Consider the following 21570-nt stretch of genomic DNA (forward strand, 5'->3'; position numbering starts at 1 on the left):
TTATGATCTGACCTCTCCATACATTATATCATCAATTATAGCTTCATTCCAGTGGCTGGCATGAACTTTAAAAGGCCATTTCCTTCTGCCAGAGCCCCTCAATGGCATCATGCCAAAGTTCAATTCAGTCAAAGCCATTCTGCACAGTCTGGGTACACAGCTCTCTAAAGATGTGGCTTGACTGTTATCTAAACTTAGAGCAGAATTGCGGCAGGGGAACTACTTACATCAGAACAGCCTGGAGTGTGTATTAAAAATGCATGTTCCGGGGCCCTCTCCATACTAACTTAACAGAATCCTGGGGGTATGTCCGGGAGACAGCATTTTAAACGTGTGCTCAGGTGACTCTTAGGCACCCTTGGTTACAGAGGGGCTGGCAAACGGTTTCTTGAGCAGTGGTCTTCAAATGTTTTGATTGCCCACTCAGTAAGAAATTTTTGAGCATGCTCCAATATAATATTTATGCTTATGTACAAGTTAGATATCGGTACTGGTTTACTAACATATTATGTATATTTTTTAAAGATGAGCATATTTTTTAAAGATGAGGTTTTAAGTAATTATTATGTAGGGATACCTTAGTAGGAGCAAAGTACAGAATAAGCTTCATTATTCTTGAAAATTTTCGATACTTAGCCAGAATTCTATAATTATCAGGCACATAGCAGCAAGTTAATTGGGTTTTCTAGTGTTAATGTTATTTTTACTTACGAATGTGATTTCTAATTTATTAAAAGGCTTTGAGACACATGTTTGTAAATAACGAAAGAAAATGTCCAAATGTTCACTTTGCAGAATTGTAAATGTTTAATTAAAATTTTTGTTGTGAAGTAGGTTATATATATACAAGACAGTGTATAAAGATAAACAATCATAATAAGCTGAACACCCATGTACCAACCACATAGGTCACAAAATAGAGTATTACCAATACATACCTTGCAACCTCCTTGAATGACTCTCCCCAATCAAATCTATGCACGTAACCCTCCTCAAGGTAATCATTATCTTTTAAATCATTCATATTTTCTCCTTTTAATCTTACCACCTATATATGTAACCCCAAACAATAAATGACTCCCCTTTTCCTTTGTTCAAATTGTATATAAAATGGATCATACTGTATGTATTTACTGACTTGCTTTTTCTCTCAACGCCATCATTTTTGAGATTCATCCATGCTAATGTGTGTAGCTCTAGTTCATTCATTTTTACTTTTGTATACAGTCGTCCTTGATATCCTCGGGGGATTGGTTCCAGGACCCCCCTCAGATACCAAAATCCACAGATGCTCAAGTCCCTTATATAAAATGGCATAGTATTTGCATAAAGCCTACACATATCCTTCCGTGTACTTTAAATCACCTCTAGCTTACTTGTAATACCCAATACAATGTAAATGCTATGTAGGGGCTTCCCTGGTGGCGCAGTGGTTGAGAGTCTGCCTGCTAATGCTGGGGACATGGGTTCGAGCCCTGGTCTGGGAAGATCCCACATGCCACGGAGCAACTAGGCCCGTGAGCCACAACTACTGAGTCTGCGCGTCTGGAGCCTGTGCTCCTCAACAAGAGAGGCCGCGATAGTCAGAGGCCCGCGCACCGCGATGAAGACTGGCCCCCGCTTGCCACAACTAGAGAAAGCCCTCGCACAGAAACGAAGACCCAACACAGCCAAAAATAAATTAATTAAAAAAAAATTAATAAATGCTATGTAAATAGTTGTGAATACAATGTAAATGCTGTGTAGATGGTCGCCAGTCCACAGCAAATTCAAGTGTTGCCTTTTGGACCTTTCTGTAATTTTTTTTCCCCCAAATATTTTCAATCGGTGATTGACTGAATCTGCAAATGTAGAAGCCAAGGATACAGAGGGCCAACTGTAGTACTCCATTACAGGAATAACCCACAATTTATTTACTATTCTATTATAGAAGGACATTTGAATTGCATCATGTTTCTTCTACTGTTGTTATCAACAGCGCTACCATGCACATTTTTCCTTCCCAAGGTATATATCCAGGAGTGAATTTGCTGGGTCACAGGGGATGTTCAACTTTACAAAGTAATGCTAACAGTCTCCCAAAGTGATTGTATCCATTTGTTCTCTGAACCTCATGCATGAGAGTTGACATTGCTTGGCTTCCTTGACCAAACCTGGTTTTGTAAATCTTTCTTTATTTTTGCCAATCTGCTGAGTGTGAAACAGTGTATCGTATGTCTTATTTAAATTGTCTAGACTACTATTAAGGTTATGAGTCATTTTTGTTTCTTCTTCTGTGCCATCTGTTTATGTCTTTTGCTCAGTTTTTTCTGATAAATTGTCATTCTTCTTGATTCGTAGAATTCTTATATATTCTGGACTCTAATCTTTATGATTACATATGTTGAAAATATCTTCTCCCAATTTGTGATGTGTTTTTACTCTGCTGTTTTTGTAAGGAATACACATTCTTAATTTTAATATAGTTGATTTATCAATCAGTGGCATCTGCCTGTGTGTGTTTTTAAAACACCTTTCTTACCTCAAGTTCATAAAGCTCTTCTCCCCAAAGTTTTAAAATTTCGTTTTATATTTGTCTTTAATCTACTAGGATTGATTTTTGTGTGAGACTGGGATACACTTTTTCTTTTCATTTGGTAACAAATAGCCCATGCACCATTTGTAGAGTTGTCCTTTCTCCATTGAATCGCAACGCCTCCTTTGTGCGCATGGATTATTTCTGAGTTCTCTATTTTATCCACTGGCCTATCTATGTATCCCTGACCTAAAACCACACTATCTTGATAACTTACAGCTTTATAATAAATCTTGATACCTAGAAGGACACATCCTTTGATTCTGTTCTTTCTATCAAGAATGACTTGGCTGGAGACCTTCAAGATGGCGGAGGAGTAAGACGCGGAGATCACCTTCCTCCCCACAGATACACCAGAAATACATCTACACGTGGAACAACTCCTACAGAACATCTACTGAACGTTGGCAGAAGACCTCAGACCTCCCAAAAGGCAAGAAACTCCCCACGTACCTGGGTAGGGCAAAAGAAAAAAGGAAAAACAGAGACAAAAGAATAGGGACGGTACCTGCACCTCTGGGAGGGAGCTGTGAAGGAGGAAAGGTTTCCACACACTAGGAAGCCCCTTCGCGAGCGGAGACTGCGGGTGGCGGAGGTGGGAAGCTTCGGAGCCGCGGAGGAGAGCGCAGCAACGGGGGTGCAGAGGGCAAAGCGGAGAGATTTCCGCACAGAGGATCAGGGCCGACCGGCACTCACCAGCCCTAGAGGCTTGTCTGCTCACCCGCAGGGGCGGGCGGGGCTGGGAGCTGAGGCTTGGGCTTCGGAGGCCAGACCCCAGAGAGAGGACTGGGAGTGGCTGCGTGAACACAGCCTGACGGGGCTACTGCGCCACAGCTAGCCGGGAGGGTATCCAGGAAAATGTCTGCACCTGCCTAAGAGGCAAGAGACCCCCGAGGAGAGGGGATTCAGAGCACTGCCTAAACGAGCTCCAGAGACGGGCATGAGATGCTAAGGCTGCTGCTGCAGCCACCAAGAAGCCTGTGTGCGAGCACAGGTCACTATCCACACCTCCCCTCCCAGGACCCTGTAGAGCCCGCCACTGCCAGGGTCCTGTGATCCAGGGACAACTTCCCCAGGAGAACGCATGTCACGCCTCAGGCTGGTGCAACGTCACGCCGGCATCTGCCGCCGCAAGCCCGCCCCGCATCCGTACCCCTCCGTCCCCCCGGCCTGAGTGAGCCAGAACCCCTGAATCAGCTGCTCCTTTAACCCCGTCCTGTCTGAGCAAAGAACAGACGCCCTCAGGCGACCTACACACAGAGGTGGGGCCAAATCCAAAGCTGAACCCCGGGAGCTGTGAGAACAAAGAAGAGAAAGGGAAATCTCTCCCAGCAGCCTCAGGAGCAGCAGATTAAATCTCCACAATCAACTTGATGTACCCTGCATCTGTGGAATACCTGAATAGACAACGAATCATACCAAAATAAAGGTGATGGACTTTGGGAGCAAAGATATATATATTTTTTTCCTTTTTCTCTTTCTGTGTGTATGTGTATGCTTCTTTGTGTGATTTTCTCTGTATAGCTTTGCTTTTACCACTTGTCCTAGGGTTCTGTCTGTCCATTTTTCTATTTTTATTACTTTTCAATTTTTTTATTTTTAATAATTATTTTTTATTTTAATTATTTTATTTTCGTTCTTCCTTCTTTCCTTTCTTTCTTGCTTGCTTGCTTTCTTTTTTTCTCCCTTTTCTTCTGAGCCATGTGGCTGACAGGGTCGTTGTGCTCCAGCCGGGTGTCAGGCCTGTGCCTCTGAGTTGGGAGAGCCGAGTTCAGGACATTGGTCTCCCAGAGACCTCCTGGCTCCACATAATATCAAGCGGTGAAAGCACTCCCAGAGATCTCCATCTCAACACCAAGACCCAGCTCCACTCAATGACCAGCAAGCTACAGTGCTGGACACCCTATGCCAAACAACTAGCAAGACAGGAGCACAACGACACCCATTAGCAGAGAGGCTGCCTAAAATCATAATAAGGTCACACACACCCCAAAACACATCATCAGATGCAGTCCTGCCCACCAGAAAGACAAAATCCAGCCTCATCCACTGGAACACAGGCACCAGTCCCCTCCACCAGGAAGCTTACACAACCCACTGAAAAAACCTTACCCAATTGGGGCAGACAGCAAAAACAACAGGAACTACGAACCTGCAGCCTGCGAAAAGAAGACCCCAAACACAGTAAGTTAAGCAAAATGAGAAGACAGAAAAACACACAGCAGATGAAGGAGCAAGGTAAAAATCCATCAGACCAAACAAATGAAGAGGAAATAGGCAGTGTACCTGAAAAAGAATTCAGAGTACTGATAGTAAAGGTGATCCAAAATCCTGGAAATAGAATGGAGAAAATACAAGAAAAGTTTAACAAGGGCCTAGAAGAACTAAAGAGCAAACAAACAATGATGAACAACACAATAAATGAAATTAAAAATTCTCTAGAAGGAATCAATAGCAGAATAACTGAGGCAGAAGAACGGATAAGTGACCTGGAAGATAAAATAGTGGAAATAACTACCACAGAGGAGAATAAAGAAAAAAGAATGATAAGAATTGAGGACAGTCTCAGAGACCTCTGGGACAACATTAAACGCACCAACATTTGAATTATAGGGGTCCTGGAAGAAGAAGAGAAAAAGAAAGGGTCTGAGAAAATATTTGCAGAGATTACAGTTGAAAACTTCCCTAATATGGGAAAGGAAATAGTTAATCAAGTCCAGGAAGCACAGAGAGTCCCATACAGGATAAATCCAAGGAGAAACATGCCAAGACATATATTAATCAAACTATTAAAAATTAAATACAAAGAAAAAATATTAAAAGCAGCAAGGGAAAAACAACAAATAACTTACAAGGGAATCCCCGTAAGGTTAACAGCTGATCTTTCAGCAGAAACTCTGAAAGCCAGAAGGGAGTGACAGGACATATTTAAAGTGATGAAAGGGAAAAAACTACAACCAAGATTACTCTACCCAGCAAGGATCTCATTCAGATTTGACGGAGAAATTAAAACCTTGACAGACAAGCAAAAACTAAGAGAATTCAGCACCACCAAACCAGCTTTACAACAAATGCTAAAGGAACTTCTCTAGGCAGGAAGCATAAGAGAAGGAAAAGACCTACGATAATAAACACAAAACAATTAAGAAAATGTAATAGGAACATACATATCGATAACTCTCCTAAATGTAAATGGATTAAATGCTCCAATCAAAAGACATAGACTGGCTGAATGGATACAAAAATAAGACCCATGTATATGCTGTCTACAAGAGACCCACTTCAGACTTAGGGACACATACAGACTGAAAGTAAGGGGATGGAAAAAGATATTGCATGCAAGTGGAAATCAAAAGAAAGTTGGAGTAGCAATTCTCATATCAGACAAAACAGACTTTAAAATAAAGACTATTACAAGAGACAAAGAAGGACACTACATAATGATCAATGGACCAATCCAAGAAGAAGATATAACAAATGTAAATATTTATGCATCCAGTATAGAAGCACCTCAATACAAAAGGCAAATGCTAACAGCCATAATAGGGGAAATCCACAGTAACACAATCATATTAGGGGACTTTAACACCCCCCTTTCACCAATGGACAAATCATCCAAAATGAAAATAAATAAGGAAACACAAGCTTTAAATGATACATTAAACAACATGGACTTAATTGATAGTTATAGGACATTCCATCCAAAAACAACAGAAGACACTTTCTTCTCAAGTGCTCATGGAACATTCTCCAGGATAGATCATATCTTGGGTCACAAATCAAGCCTTGGTAAATTTGAGAGAATTGAAATCGTATCAAGTATCTTCTCTGACCACAATGCTATGAGACTAGATATCAATTACAGTAAAAAAAAAACTGTAAAAAATACAAACACATGGAGGCTAAACAATACACTACTTAATAACCAAGAGATCACTGAAGAAATCAAAGAGGAAATAAAAAAATATCTAGAAACAAATGACAGTGAAAAGAGGACAACCCAATACCTATGGGATGCAGCAAAAGCAGTTCTAAGAAGGAAGTTTATAGCAATACAATCCTACCCTAAGAAACAAGAAAAATCTCCAATAAACAACCTAACCTTACACCTAAAGCAATTAGAGAAAAAAGAATAAAAAAACCCCAAAGTTAGCAGACGGAAAGAAATCATAAAGATCAGATCAGAAATAAATGAAAAAGAAATGAAGGAAACAATAGCAAAGATCAATAAAACTAAAAGCTGGTTCTTTGAGAAGATAAACAAAACTGATAAACCATTAGCCAGACTCATCAAGAATAAAAGGGAGAAGACTCAAATCAATAGAATTAGAAATCAAAAAGGAGAAGTAACAACTGACACTGCAAAAATACAAAGGATCATGACAGATTACTACAAGCAACTATATGCTAATAAAATGGACAACCTGGAACAAATGGACAAATTCTTAGAAAAGCACAACCATCCAAGACTGAACCAGGAAGAAATAGAAAATATAAACAGACCAATCACAAGCACTGAAATTGAGACTGTGATTAAAAATCTTCCAACAAACCAAATCCCAGGACCAGATGGCTTCACAGGCAAATTCTATCAAACATTTAGAGAAGAGCTAACACCTATCCTTCTCAAACTCTTACAAAATGTAGCAGAGAGAAGAACACTCCTAAACTCATTCTACGAGGCCACCATCACCCTGATTCCAAAACCAGACAAAGATGTCACAAAAAAAGCAAACTACAGGCCAATATCACTGATGAACATAGATGCAAAAATCCTCAACAAAATACTAGCAAACAGAATCCAATAGCACAATAAAGGATCGTACACCATGATCAAGTGGGGTTTATCCCAGGAATGCAAGGATTCTTCGATATACGCAAATCATTCAATGTGATACACCATACTAACAAATTGAAGGAGAAAAACCATAAAATCATGTCAATAGATGCAGAAAAAGCTTTTGATAAAATTCAACACCCATTTATGATAAAAACCCTCCCAAAAGTAGGCAGAGAGGGAACTTAGCTCAACATAATAATGGCCATATATGACAAACACACAGCCAACATCGTTCTCAATGTTGAAAAACTGCAAGCATTTCCACTAAGATAAGGAACAAGACAAGGCTGCTCACTCTCACCACTATTATTCAACACAGTTTTGGAAGTTTTAGCCACAGCAATCGAAGAAGAAAAAGAAATAAAAGAATCCAAATCAGAAGAGAAGAAGTAAAGCTGTCACTATTTGCAGATGACATGATACTTTACATAGAGAATCCTAAAGATGATACCAGAAAACTACTAGAGCTAATCAGTGAATTTGGTAAAGTAGCAGGATACAAAATTAATGCACAGAAATCTCTTGCATTCCTATACATTAATGATGAAAAATCTGAAAGAGAGATTAAGGAAATGCTCCCATTTACCATTGCAGCAAAAAGAACAGAATACCTAGGAATAAACCTACCTAAGGAGACAAAAGACCTGTATGCAGAAAACTATAAGACACTGATGAAAGAAATTAAAGATGATACAAACAGATGGAGATACGCCATGTTCTTGGATTGGAAGAATCAACATTGTGAAAATGACTATACTACCAAAGCAATCTACAGATTCAGTGCAATCCCTATCAATCTACCAATGGCACTTTTCACAGAACTAGAACAAAAAATGTCACAATTTGTATGGAAACACAGAACACCCTGAATAGCCAAAGCAATCTTGAGAAAGCAAGCAGAGCTGGAGGAATCAGGCTCCCTGACTTCAGACTATACTACAAAGCTACAGTAATCAAGACAGTATGGTACTGGCACAAATATAGAAATATAGGTCAATGGAACAGGATAGAAAGCCCAGAGCTAAAACCATGCACAAATGGTCACCTTATTATTTATTTATTTTTTTTGCGGTACGCAGCCCTCTCACTGTTGTGGCCTCTCCCTTTGCGGAGCACAGCCTCCGGACGCACAGGCCCAGCAGCCATGGCTCATGGGCCTAGCCGCTCCGCGGCATGTGGGATCTTCCTGGACTGGGGCACAAACCAATGTCCCCTGCACCGGCCGGCGGACTCTCAACCAATGTGCCACCAGGGAAGCCCTGGTCACCTTATTTTTGATAAAGGAGGCAAGAATATACAATGGAGAAAAGATAGCCTCTTCAATAAGTGGTGCTGGGAAAACAGGACAGCTACATGTAAAAGAATGAAATTAGCACACTCCCTAACACCATACACAAAAATAAACTCAAAATGGATTAAAGACCTAAATGTAAGCCCAGACACCATAAAACTCTTAGAGGAAAAAATAGGCAGAACACTCCATGACATAAATCACAGCAAGATCCTTTTTGACCCACCTCCTAAAGAAATGGAAATAAAACCCAAAATAAATAAATGGGACCTAATGAAACGTAAAAGCTTTTTCACAGCAAAGGAAACCATAAACAAGATGAAAAGACAACCCTCAGAATGGGAGAAAATATTTGCAAATGAAGCAACTGACAAAGGATTAATCTCCAAAATTTACACACAGCTCATGCAGCTCAATATCAAAAAAACAAACAACCCAGTCCAAAAATGGGCAGAAGACCTAAATAGACATTTCTCCAAAGAAGATATACAGATTGCCAACAAACAAATGAAAGGACGCTCAACATCACTAATCATTAGAGAAATGCAAATCAAAACTACAATGAGGTATCACCTCACACCAGTCAGAATGGCCATCATCAAAAAATCTATAAACAATAAATGTTGGAGAGGGTGTGGCGAAAAGGGAACCCTCTTGCACTCTTGGTGGGAAGGTAAATTGATACAGCCATTATGGAGAACAATATGGAGGTTCCTTAAAAAACTAAAAATAGAACTACCATTCAACCCAGCATTCCCACTCCTGGGCATATACCCTGAGAAAACCATAATTCAAAAAGAGTCATGTACCACAATGTTCATTGCAGCTCTATTTACAATAACTGGGACCTGGAAGCAACCTAAGTGTCCATTGACAGATGAATGGATAAAGAAGATATGGCACATATATACAATGGAATATTACTGAGCCATAAAAAGAAATGAAACTGAGTTATTTGTAGTGAGGTGGATGGACCTAGAGTCTGTCATACAGAGTAAAGTAAGTCAGAAAGAGAAAAACAAATACCATATGCTAACACATATATATGGAATCTAAAAAAAAAAATGGTTATGAAGAACCTAAGGGCAGGACAGGAATAAACACACAGACGTTGAGAATGGACTTGAGGACATAGGGAGGGGGAAGGGTAAGCTGAGACGAAGTGAGAGAGTGGCATGGACTTATATATACTACCAAATGTAAAACAGATAGCTAGTGGGAAGCAGCCACATAGCACAGGGAGATCGGCTCGGTGCTTTGTGACCACTTAGACGGGTGGGATAGGGAGGGTGGGAGGGAGATGCAAAAGGGAGCAGATATGGGGATATATGTATATGTATAGCTGATTCAATTTGTTATAAAGCAGAAAATAATACACCATTGTAAAGCAATTATACTCCAATAAAGATGTTAAAAAAACAAACAAACAAAAAAGAATGACTTGGCTATTCTTAGGCATTTACTCTTCTATATAAATTTCAGCATATATAATGTGCTCTTCCATATAAATTCACATAAACAAAAGTTATAAATTTCCCAAAGTAAAACAACACAAAAAAGCCTGTTGGGGTTTTGACCGGAATTGCACTGAATCCAAAAATCCATTTGAGAACTGACATCTTTATAACACTGAGATTTCCTACTTGTGATTCTCTATTTATTTAGATTTTTAATAATTTTCCAAATATTTGCAATTTTTTTCTTCTCAAGTTTTCATATTTCTTTTTAAAAATTCCTAGGTATTTGGTTATTGTTGTTACATAAATGGTATTTGTTTCTGAACGCATTATCTAACTGCTGCTGATGTGTTGAAACACAATTGCCTTATATATATTGAGTTTCCTTCTAGCATTTCTACAAGCTCCCTAAATAACTGTGATATTTTATCTGTAGAGTCTTTGTGTGTTCCATATATACAGCATATAATCTGAAAATAATAATTCTGTTTTTCCCATTGCCATTCTTACACATTTTACTTCTTTTCTTTTGTTTACTGTGTGGGTAGGATATCAGGGATGCTCTTACATTTTACTGTTTTTCTTTTGTTGCTGTGTGGGTAGGATATCAGGGATGCTCTTTAATATGAGTGACGGCAGCCGCTTCTGTCTTATTCCTGATCACAAATGAAAATTTTCAATGTGTCTCCACTAAGTATTAGCTTTGCTTTCAAACATTTTGTGAATGCGCTTATAAGTTTATGAAAGTTCCCTTATATTTTTACTTTGTTAATAGTTTTCATTATGACTGGATGCTGAATTTTCTCAAATGCTTTCCCAGCATCTATAGAGTTCATCACATGATTTTTCTCCTTTAACTTATGAACGTGGTGAACTGCTTAATTAAGTTTCTAATATGATGCCAACCTTGCATTCCTAGGAGAAATACAACTTGTTTGTGAAATATCAACCTTTGGAGCATTGTTGGATTGCTAATAATTAGTTTATATTGGCCTATAGTTTTTATTTTCTTATGTTGTCCTCATTGGAATTTTATACCAAAATTATGCTATAGTCATATAATTCATTCCAGAATATTTCTTATTTTTAAAAATTCTTTGCAATTGTTTTTGGAAGACTGGAATTGCTTTCTCTTTTGATGTTTTATAGGACCCACGTAGCCCTAGAGTTTTCTTTGTGGAAAAATATTTAACCACTGACTCAATTCCCTTAATCCCCAACTACTGTGGTTCTCTATTTCTTTGAGTCAGTTTTATTTTTAATAAAATATTTTAATATTAATTATTATAATCATTATAAATTAAAAATAAATAAAATATTAATATTTTTAATAAAACTGAGTCTTAGCAGTTATATTTTTCTAGGGAGTTTCCATTCTATTTAAATTTTAAATGTTATTGGCATTAAGTTGATTATATCTATTTAATGTCTTTTTAATGTCATCTTTTTAATGTCTGTAACATCTCCAGTAATCCCCTCTCCCCTTTTCTTCATTCCTGACATTGATCTTTTGGGCCTTTTCTCTTAATCAATCTTGGCAAAGATTTGTCAATTTGTGTTTCAAACAATCAATCTTTGGTTTTGTTCATCTTTCCTACTTGTATTTATGTGTTCTATTTTATTAGTTTCTGCCTTTGTTTTTATTACATTCTTTCTTTGAGCTAATTTTGCTATTTTTTTAACTCCTCAAAATGTAGAATTAGCTAAGTAATTTTGTATAATTCTTTTTTTCTAACATAAGCATTTAAGGTTATAAATTTCTTTCTAAGAACTACTTTAGATTGATCAAATTTTTTGATATATATATATATTTTTTTGTTTTGTTTTGTTTTGTTTTGTTTTGTTTTGCGGTACGCGGGCCTCTCACTGTTGTGGCCTCTCCCATTGCGGAGCACAGGCTCCGGACGCACAGGCTCAGCGGCCACGGCTCACGGGCCCAGCCTCTCCACGGCATGGGGGATCTTCCCGGACTGAGGCCCGAACCCGTGTCCCCTGCATCGGCAGGCGGACTCTCAACCACTGTGCCACCAGGGAAGCCCAGTCTCATGCATTTTAATCACTCCTATCAAGTGTTTCAGAAGAAACTTATCAATAAGTTGTTTACCAGCAAATATTATAACCTACACGATAGACCAGTCATTCTAATTACACTTTAAAAGAAAGAGAAATGAAAACCGCTTACAGGAACTTCTCTTATTACTGTTCCTGCTGCTCAAACATAGAAAACAATAATTCCCCTTTCCACATTTGCTTGTACAAAGGGTCATGCTTCCATCCCTTGCCAGAAACTTGTCTTAGCTCTTGGAATAGTAAATATAAAAAGAACTGAATTTTAGACTCAATGACAAGATTATTTTGATATATAAAAGTTAACCACCAGCAAATACAACCTAAAACCTACCAAATATTCCTTAGGTTGTCTTCTAAGTGAGAGTGTGCTTTTTTATTTTAAGAGTAGGTATCATCTTCTTGAGAAAGTCTTTGAGCCCAAAGATGTGGTAGGTGCCCACGTAGAACGTTCCCTAGCACCTCGTACTTAGCACACCATATTGTAATTGCCCATTTACTGGTCTGCCCCACACTAAAATACAATCCTTCTCAAGAAGATACAGTATAGTTAGTCTATTTTACTCTCAGTATTTAGCACAGTGTTTTTTGGCCCATAGTAGGAATTCAATAAATAACTGTTAAATTAAATCTCAAACTTTCACAAGATTGCAGATTAATATAGATTGTTTTATCAAAAATAAGTCCCTGGTGTTATGGACTAACCAACCACTCCACTTACTCTCATCTTTAATAATAATGGTTTTCGAAGTGGTCCCAGACCAGCAGCAACAGCATCACCCAGAACTTGTTAAGGATGCATATTTTCAAGGGAACCCTCCTACACTGTTGGTAGGAATGTAAGTTGGTGCAGCCGCTATGGAGAACAGTATGGACGTTCTGATACAGCAGTCCCACTCCTGGGCATATATTCAGAGAAAACTATAATTCAAAAAGATATATGCACCTCAATGTTCATTGCAGCACTATTGACAATAGCCAAGACATGGAAGCAACCTAAATGTCTATCAACAGATGAATGGATAAAGAAGATGTGTCATATATATATATATATATATATAATGGAATACTACTCAGCCATGAAAAAGAATGAAATAATGCCATTTGCAGCAACATGGGTGGACATGGAGCTAGAGATTATCGTACTAAGTGAAGTAAGTCAGAAAGAAAAAGACAAATATCATATGATATCACTTATATGTGGAATCTAAGATATGACACAAATGAAACAGAAACAGGATCAGGGACATAGAGAATAGACTGGTGGTTGCCAAGGGGGAAGGGGGTGGGAGAGCATTGCATTGGGAGTTTGGGATTAACAGATGCAAACTGTTATATATAGAATGGATAAACAACAAGGTCCTACTGTATAGCACAGGGAACTATCCTGTGATAAACTGTAATGGACAAGAATATGAAAAAGAATATATACATATACATATATATATATAACTGAATCACTTTGCTATACAGTAGAAATGAACACAACATTGTAAATCAACTATACTTTAATAAAATAATTTTTTTTAAAAAGAGACCACATATTATATGAAATGTCCCCAATAGGCAAATCTCTAGAAACAGAAAGCAAATTGGTGGTTCCCTAGGGCTGGGGTTGGGAGGAAACTGAAAGTGACTGCTAAAGGGTACAGGGTTTCTTTTTGGGGTGATGAAAATTGATTCTAAAACTGATTGTGGTGATGGTTGCACAACTCTGTGAATATACTAAAAACCACTGAATTGTACACTTTAAGTGGATTCATAATATGGTACATGAATTATATCTCAATAAAATTGTTTAAAAAAAATAAAAAAGAAAAGCACATTTTCAAATCCCATCCCAGACCTACCAAATCAGAAACTGGTGGTAGGGCCCAGAAATCTGTGGTTTAACAAGCCCTCCAGGTGATACTAATGTTTTTTAAAGTTTGAAAGCCACTACCCTATAAGGTTTTACTTTCCAAATGGTGTACTGCACTCCCAAGGCTGATAATTTCCTAAACACATACATGGATGAAATTGCTAATTGAGCTCACAGCCTTGAATAATGCAAGCCTACATGTTGATTTTGCCCAAGACATAACAAGCTAGGCTGGAGATTAGACTTAATTTTACATGCTCACAGGTTGCCAAGAAAGAGAATGTTGATATTGCAAGAGCATAACCAAACAGACTACAGGCTTTCAAACTGTCTTCCCTGGATCCCTAGAATTCCTTACAACTCTACAAGTGCCACTGCAGACAGAATAGATGGGACTGCAGACCTCCCACCCTCCACTACAAATAGAGCATCTGTTTCTGTTTCCCACATTGGGGTTCTCCATATGATTTCATGTGAATAAAGGATTCAGTCTCTGAAACCAAAAAGGTTTCAAGATTACTGACACAGTGTCCTGAATGGGTGTGAAAACTTATTCAACCAAACTCAAGTAGTTTTGTTAGGTAACTCTTAATCTTTTCAAGCAATCAAGTGCAAGGTGAGTCACAGTGATCTGTTCCAAACAAGAGTGTCCACTATGAGAAGCAGAATTGGTTCTTTACATATGTGATCTCAGGTGTCTTCACAATGGCCTTATGACATAGGCACGAGTATGTCCACTTGATAGATGAGGATGCTGAAGGACAGAGGTCAAGTACCTTGCCAGAGCATCACACAGCTAGCACACAGTGAAGTCAGATTCTATCCTACACAATCTGGCTGCACAGACTCTGAACCAAAAGCAATATGTTAAAGTGTTTTTAAAGTGCTGAAATTTCCAAAAGATTTACTTTATGTATGTGTGTGTGTTTATATTCATATATACATATATCTGTATAGATGTATATATATATGAATTCTGGGAGACAAGGGAGTGGCATCATAGCAAGAATGCTAAGAATGTCCTGCCGCACAGCCCAAGTTTATCTCCCGCAATAGATCACAAAGAGCTACCTGTTAACTCTTCTGATGATTACAAATTACCACAGTGCATGACTTCCAAACTTGGGAGATGTCTGTCCAAATACGAATGTGCCCTTGAGAGTGTTTTCCACGTAAGAGAATCATTTATCAAGCGTGTCATGGCAGCCAAAAGGCTGAGAACCGACCGTTGCTTTAGAGGGTATACGTTGCAGTTGTGTGCTGATTTTAATTATCTACCAGCCAGAGGATGCTGTGACCTAGTACACCTTTTTAAGATTCTAAAATGACTGAAAGCTCATAGTCTTGCAAAGAGACAAAAATGTTTGGGAGATTTGGTTGTATAAGTTGCAGAGTCATTTGTTGGAAAAGAAGAAAAGGCAAAAATTAAGAAGTGAGAGACGGGCTTCAAATGCTTAGGGGAGCTGGGAGCTGAATTTTCCAGAGCAAAATATTCCTCAGTCATCTTTAACATAGCCATCCAGGCCACCTTAATTCCTAATAACATTCCCAATGTTTTATTAATAAATCTTGAGGAACATGGATTATTTATTTCTAGATTTAATACATGAATAAACCTCTCCTCAAGCTGGTATTTACACACAGCACCTAGCCATATAGATCACTTACAAAATCAGGATGCAAATCATACTCATCGTACTCTCACTGCCTTTTCTTCAACATCTCATTGCACAATAAGATATTTGGCTATTGGAAGATCTACATCAACATTCTTTGTATACAGACCTCTTTCTCAGTACTTAAAACACATTTGACAATATATTTTCAGTTTTAAAATCTAAGCTTAAGAAGACTATAAGGGTGATATTAATGAAAATGACCTCCAAAAATTCTCTACTCTATAAAAGAAATGGGAACACTGGCGAAAATCGTCATGATCAACTTTTCGGAACTCTGGAAATTAATCAAAGGCTATAAACAATCAGGGAACATTTTTTCAAGAAAAAAGGCTGAATCTTGATAAGAACAATGAGCCTTGTGCCATTTAACTTGCCCTATTTCCATCCCCTTCTCACTCTATGATAACCCTGAAAACCAACAGCCCACAATCACAGTTAAAACCAGCAGCCTGGCAACCACTGAAGGTAGCAAAAAGGAGCTGATGTTCATTCAAAACACAATAGGATAACAAAAAAACTGGGGGTAAAATAAAAAGTTGAGGAATAAGATATTTATGTGGGGCTTTGCAGTTATCTGACATATTCCTGGGAATCTAGAGGGCCACGTAGTTGCATAATGCTATGCACATGCTCTCACCACTTCCATTTAACATTGTACTGGAGGTTCAAGCCAGGACAAAATGGCAAGAAAAAAAGGAAGGCATCTAGCTAAGAAAGGAAGAAGCAAAAGTATTTCTATTTGCAGATGTCATGGTGTTATTTTTATAAAACTCAAGAAATCCACATATGCAAAAAACCTATCAGAGCTAATAATCAGGTTCAACAAAGTTGCAGACACAAGAAACAACTGTATTTCTATACAATCCAAGAATTTAAAAATTTAAAGTCTATTTATAATAGCATCGATAAGAACAAAATCCTTAGGAATAAATTTAACAGAAGAATTGAAAGATGGGTATATTGAAAACTGTAAAACATCATTGAAAGAAATTAAAGAAGGCCTAAATAAGTGGAAACATATACCATATTCATGGGTTGGAAGATTTAATGCTGTTTGATTATGTATTAGTTTCTTACAGCTACTGTAACAAATTACCACAAAGTGGGTAGCCTAAAACAATAGAAATCTATTCTCTCCCACAGCTGTGGAGGTCAGAAGTCTGAACTCAAGGTGTCCTCAAGGATATGCTCCCTCTGAATCTTTCCTTGCCTGTTCCAGCTTCTGGTGGCTCCAGGCATTTTTTGGTTTGGGGTTGGTTATATGACTCCAACCTCTGCCTCCATCTTCACATGGGCTTCTCCCCTGCGTGTCTTGAGTCTTAAAATCTCCCTCTACCTTTATCTTATAAGAACAACTGTCATTGGGTTTAGCTGTAAATCCAAGATGATCTTATTTTGAAGCCCTTAACTTAATTACATCTATAAAGAGTCGCTTTCCAGAAAAATCCACATTCACAGGTTCCAGAGTTTAGGACGTAACCTATCCTTTAGGGGCCACCATTCAACCCATTACAGATGGAAGGACTCTCTAAATTGATTCACAGAGTCAAAATGCAATCCTTATCAAAATTCCACCTACCTTTTTTCCCCCAGAAATTGGGAAGCTGACCCTAAAGTACATAAGAATATACAAGGGACCTAGATTGCCAAAAGAATCTTGAAAAAAAAATAACAAACTTGAACTTCAACTTTAAAACTTAATACAAAGTTACAGTAACTAAGACTGTGTGGTACTGGCATATGCCTATTTAAATCAATGGGATAGAGTTGAGAGTCCAGAAATAAACCCATACATTCATAGTTTATTGATTTTTGACAAGGGGATCAAGACAAGTCAACGGGGAAAGAATAGTCTTTTCAATAAATGGTGCTGGGACAACTGGATATCCACATGCAAAAGAATGAATTTAAACCCCTCTCTCATACTATATACAAAGATTAATTCAAAATGAGTCAAAGACCTAAATGTAAAGGCTAACAGTTACATTTCTTGAGTAAACTCTTAGATAATTATTCCTTTGGGTTAGGCAATGGCTCCGTAGATAAGACACCAAAAGCAAAAAATAGATAAATTTGACTTAATCAAAATTAAAAACTTTTTTGCTGAAAGGGCACCACCAAAAAAGTGAAAAGACAACCCACAGAATAGGAGAAGGTATTTACAAATCATATATCTGATAAAAGACTTGCGTCTAGAATATATAATGAACCCTAATAACTCAACAAGAAAAAACCCAAATAATCTGATTTAAAAATGGGCAAATTATCTGAATAGATATTTCTCCAAAGAAGACATACGAATGACCAATAAGGACCTGAAAAGATGCTCAGCATCGTGAGTCCTCAGGAAAATGCAAATTCAAACCACGATGAGATAACATTTCACTTTTCCACTAAGATGGCTAGAATAACAAAGACAATATAACAAGTATTGCCAAGGATATTAAGAAATTGGAAACCTCATACACTGCTGTGGGGATGTAAAATGGTGTAGTGCCTTTGGAAAACATTCTGGCAGTTCCTCAAAACGTTAAACATAGAGTTACCATATGACCCGGCAATTCTGCTCCTAGGTATACATCCAAAAGAATTGAAAACACATGTCCACACAAAAACGTGTACACTAATGTTCATAGCAGTATTACTCATAATAGCCAAAAAGTGGAAACAACCCAAGTGTCCTTCCACTGATGAATAGAAAAATAAAATATGGTATCTCCCTACAATGGAATATTATGCAGAAATCAAAAGGAATGAAGTATTTAAACGTGCTGCAACATGGACATACCTTGAAAACATCATCAGTCACAAAAGGCTACATACTGTATAACTCCTTTAATGTGAAATGTTCAGAAGAGTCAAATCTATAGAGACAAAAAGTAGAGTATTGGTTGTCTACGCTGAGGGAAAATGGGGACTGCCGATGGGTATAAGATTTAATTTTGAAGTGATGAAAATGTTCTAAAATTGAGTATGGTGATGATTGTACAACTCTGTGAATATATTAAGAACTACTGAATTGTATACTTTAAATAGGTGAGTTGTATGGTATGTGAAATATATCTCAATAAAGCAACAACAATAGATGAAACTGGGCAAAGGATGTAGGGATCTATTATCTTTTCAACTTTCCTATAAATCTAAGATTGCTAAACTAAAAAAGTATAATTAAAAAGATTATAAAAGTAATAAAACTATTTGGACAAACATTAGAAAATACAGTAAGAAAACATGAGGGAAAGAAATAATTTCCATACCTGGCCTTCACAAACAATTTTATTAATATTATTTTGATACATGTACTTCCAGATTTTTATCTTTGAATTTTTTAACAAGAATGATATTACAATATACATGATTTTTGTTCTTCTCTTTTTCTTTTTACTGAATAACTCTTCATCCTTATGACATACATCTATAATAACATTTATAATGGCTACTGAGCATTTTATTACCATAATTTATCTAAGCAATCCCCTAATTTATACATTTAGGTTGTTTTAAATTTTATTATTTTATTTTATTTTATTTTTTTAAACATCTTTATTGGAGTATAATTGCTTTACAATGGTGTGTTAGCTTCTGCTTTATAACAAAGTGAATCAGTTATACCTACACATATGTCCCCATATCTCTTCCCTCTTGCATCTCCCTCCCTCCCACCCTCCCTATCCCACCCCTCTAGGTGGTCACAAAGCACCGAGCTGATCTCCCTGTGCTATGCGGCTACTTCCCACTAGCTATCTATTTTACGTTTGGTAGTGCATATATGTCCATGCCACTCTCTTACTTTGTCCCAGCTTACCCTTCCCCCTCCCAGTATCCTCAAGTCCATTCTCTAGTAGGTCTGTGTCTTTATTCCCATCTTGCCCCTAGGTCCTTCGTGACCTTTTTTTTTTTTTTAGATTCCATATATGTGTTAGCATAAAGTATTTGTTTTTCCCTTTCTGACTCACTTCACTCTGTATGACAGACTCTAGTCCATCCACCTCACTACAAATAACTCAATTTCGTTTCTTTTTATGCCTGAGTAATATTCCATTGTATATATGTGCCACATCTTCTTTATCCATGAGCTGCATGAGCTGTTTGTAAATTTTGGAGATTAATCCTTTGTCAGTTGCTTCATTTGCAATAAATTTTATTATTTTAAACACTTTTTTTTTTTTTTTCCTGCGGTACGCGGGCCTCTCACTGTCGTGGCCTCTCCCGTTGCGGAGCACAGGCTCCGGACGCGCAGGCCCAGTGGCCACGGCCCACGGGCCCAGCCGCTCCGCGGCATGTGGGATTTTCCCGGACCGGGGCACGAACCCGTGTCCCCTGCATCGGCAGGCGGACTCTCAACCACTGCGCCACCAGGGAAGCCCTATTTTAAACACTTTTAATGAATATTCTTGTAGATAAGATACTGTATACACTTATGATTACTTACTCTGGATTAATTTCTAGAAAGGAAAGTGCTGGACAATAGGTATGTACATTTCTTCCAGAAAGACTTCTGCTCCTACCAACCACGTATGTTACTGCCTGTTTCTTCGCATAACTCCCCAAACTCCCCAGCTTACTATCATTTTTGAATCTTTGCAGTTTGATGGGTGGAACACAGTAGCTTTTCTAATTTAATTATCTGACTGTTAATGACTGAACTGCCTTCTTTTCTCCCTCCCTTCCTCCCTTCCTTCCTTCAGCCATATGTGTGTTTTCTTTTATAAATTGGCTGCCTTTAACCAATTTCATAATTGGGAGTTTGTCTTTTACTTTGGCTTTACTGATATTGAGAATATATCTTAAATAGATATATAAATGTACATTGCAAAGTTTATTCTCAGGTCATTCATTTACTTTTTAATTTGTGTTTGGGGGGTTTAAAAAATCTATACAATTTAAAATTTTATAGTTCAGGACTTTCCTGGTGGTCCAGTGGTTAAGACTCCATGCTTCCAATGCAGGGGGCCCAGGTTCGATCCCTGGTCAGGGAACTAGATTCTGCATGCTGCAACTAAGAGATCCCGCATACTGCAACTAAGACCCAGCACAGCCAAATAAATAAATAAATATTTTTTTAAAATTTTATAGTCCAAGCTTTCTCTGTTTGATGTCATATTTAGAAATACCCCCATTACATAAATATTTACCCACCTTATGATTTTATCCATGCCTTTTTTTCATAAGGTGATTCTCCTTTTTTTTTTTTTTTTTTTTGCTCAGGTTAGATTTATTTGTGTTTTTTTTTTTCGGCCGCGCCACACAGCGTGCGGAGATCTTAGTGCCCCGACCAAGGATTGAACCCGCGCCCCCTGCAGTGGAAGCGTGGAGTCTTAAGCACTGGACCGCCAGGGAAGTCCCTCTACTTTTTCTCTGGCACTATTTATAATGCTCTGTAGCTCTCTATGTTTACGTATCCCCAGACATATCCAGTGTCCCCCATTTCCATCAATGGTACCACCAGCAGTAGCCAAATCTGTCAGTTCTTCCTTTAAAATTTAGCTCACTTTTCTCCCTTCCTTTTCCATTGTTCTTAGTTAAGTCTCCCTGAGGTCACTCTGCTTCCAAATTGTCCTCCACATAGAGTTCTCTTTCGAAGCAATATTGCTTGACTGTTCAAAACCACCAATGACCTGTTTGCTGATATAAAATAACATCAAAATCCCTAGACCCTGTGCTCAATATCCTCCCCAGTAAGGTCATTCTAACTGCACATCCCTTGAAACACCTTCATGAGGCTAAGTCGTCAAGGTACCTGTGCAAAATCAAGTGCAGGGCAGTGGGAGTGACACGCACCATGGAAACTGAAGCTGAC

General features: G+C 38.0%; 1 long non-coding RNA gene and 1 other non-coding gene across 6 annotated transcripts in view; one reads left to right on the forward strand and one right to left on the reverse strand.

The window, feature by feature from the left end:
- Window positions 1–21570, reverse strand: part of LOC117196951 (uncharacterized) — a 91995-nt gene that overhangs the window by 20788 nt on the left and 49637 nt on the right. The gene's annotated exons all lie outside the window — the stretch shown is intronic.
- TRNAW-CCA (transfer RNA tryptophan (anticodon CCA)) lies at window positions 20677–20749 on the forward strand. The gene has a single exon. It is a non-coding gene; the product is annotated as a tRNA-Trp (tRNA).

The sequence above is a fragment of the Orcinus orca genome, chromosome 8, assembly GCF_937001465.1.
Source record: "Orcinus orca chromosome 8, mOrcOrc1.1, whole genome shotgun sequence".
Lineage (NCBI taxonomy): Eukaryota > Metazoa > Chordata > Mammalia > Artiodactyla > Delphinidae > Orcinus > Orcinus orca.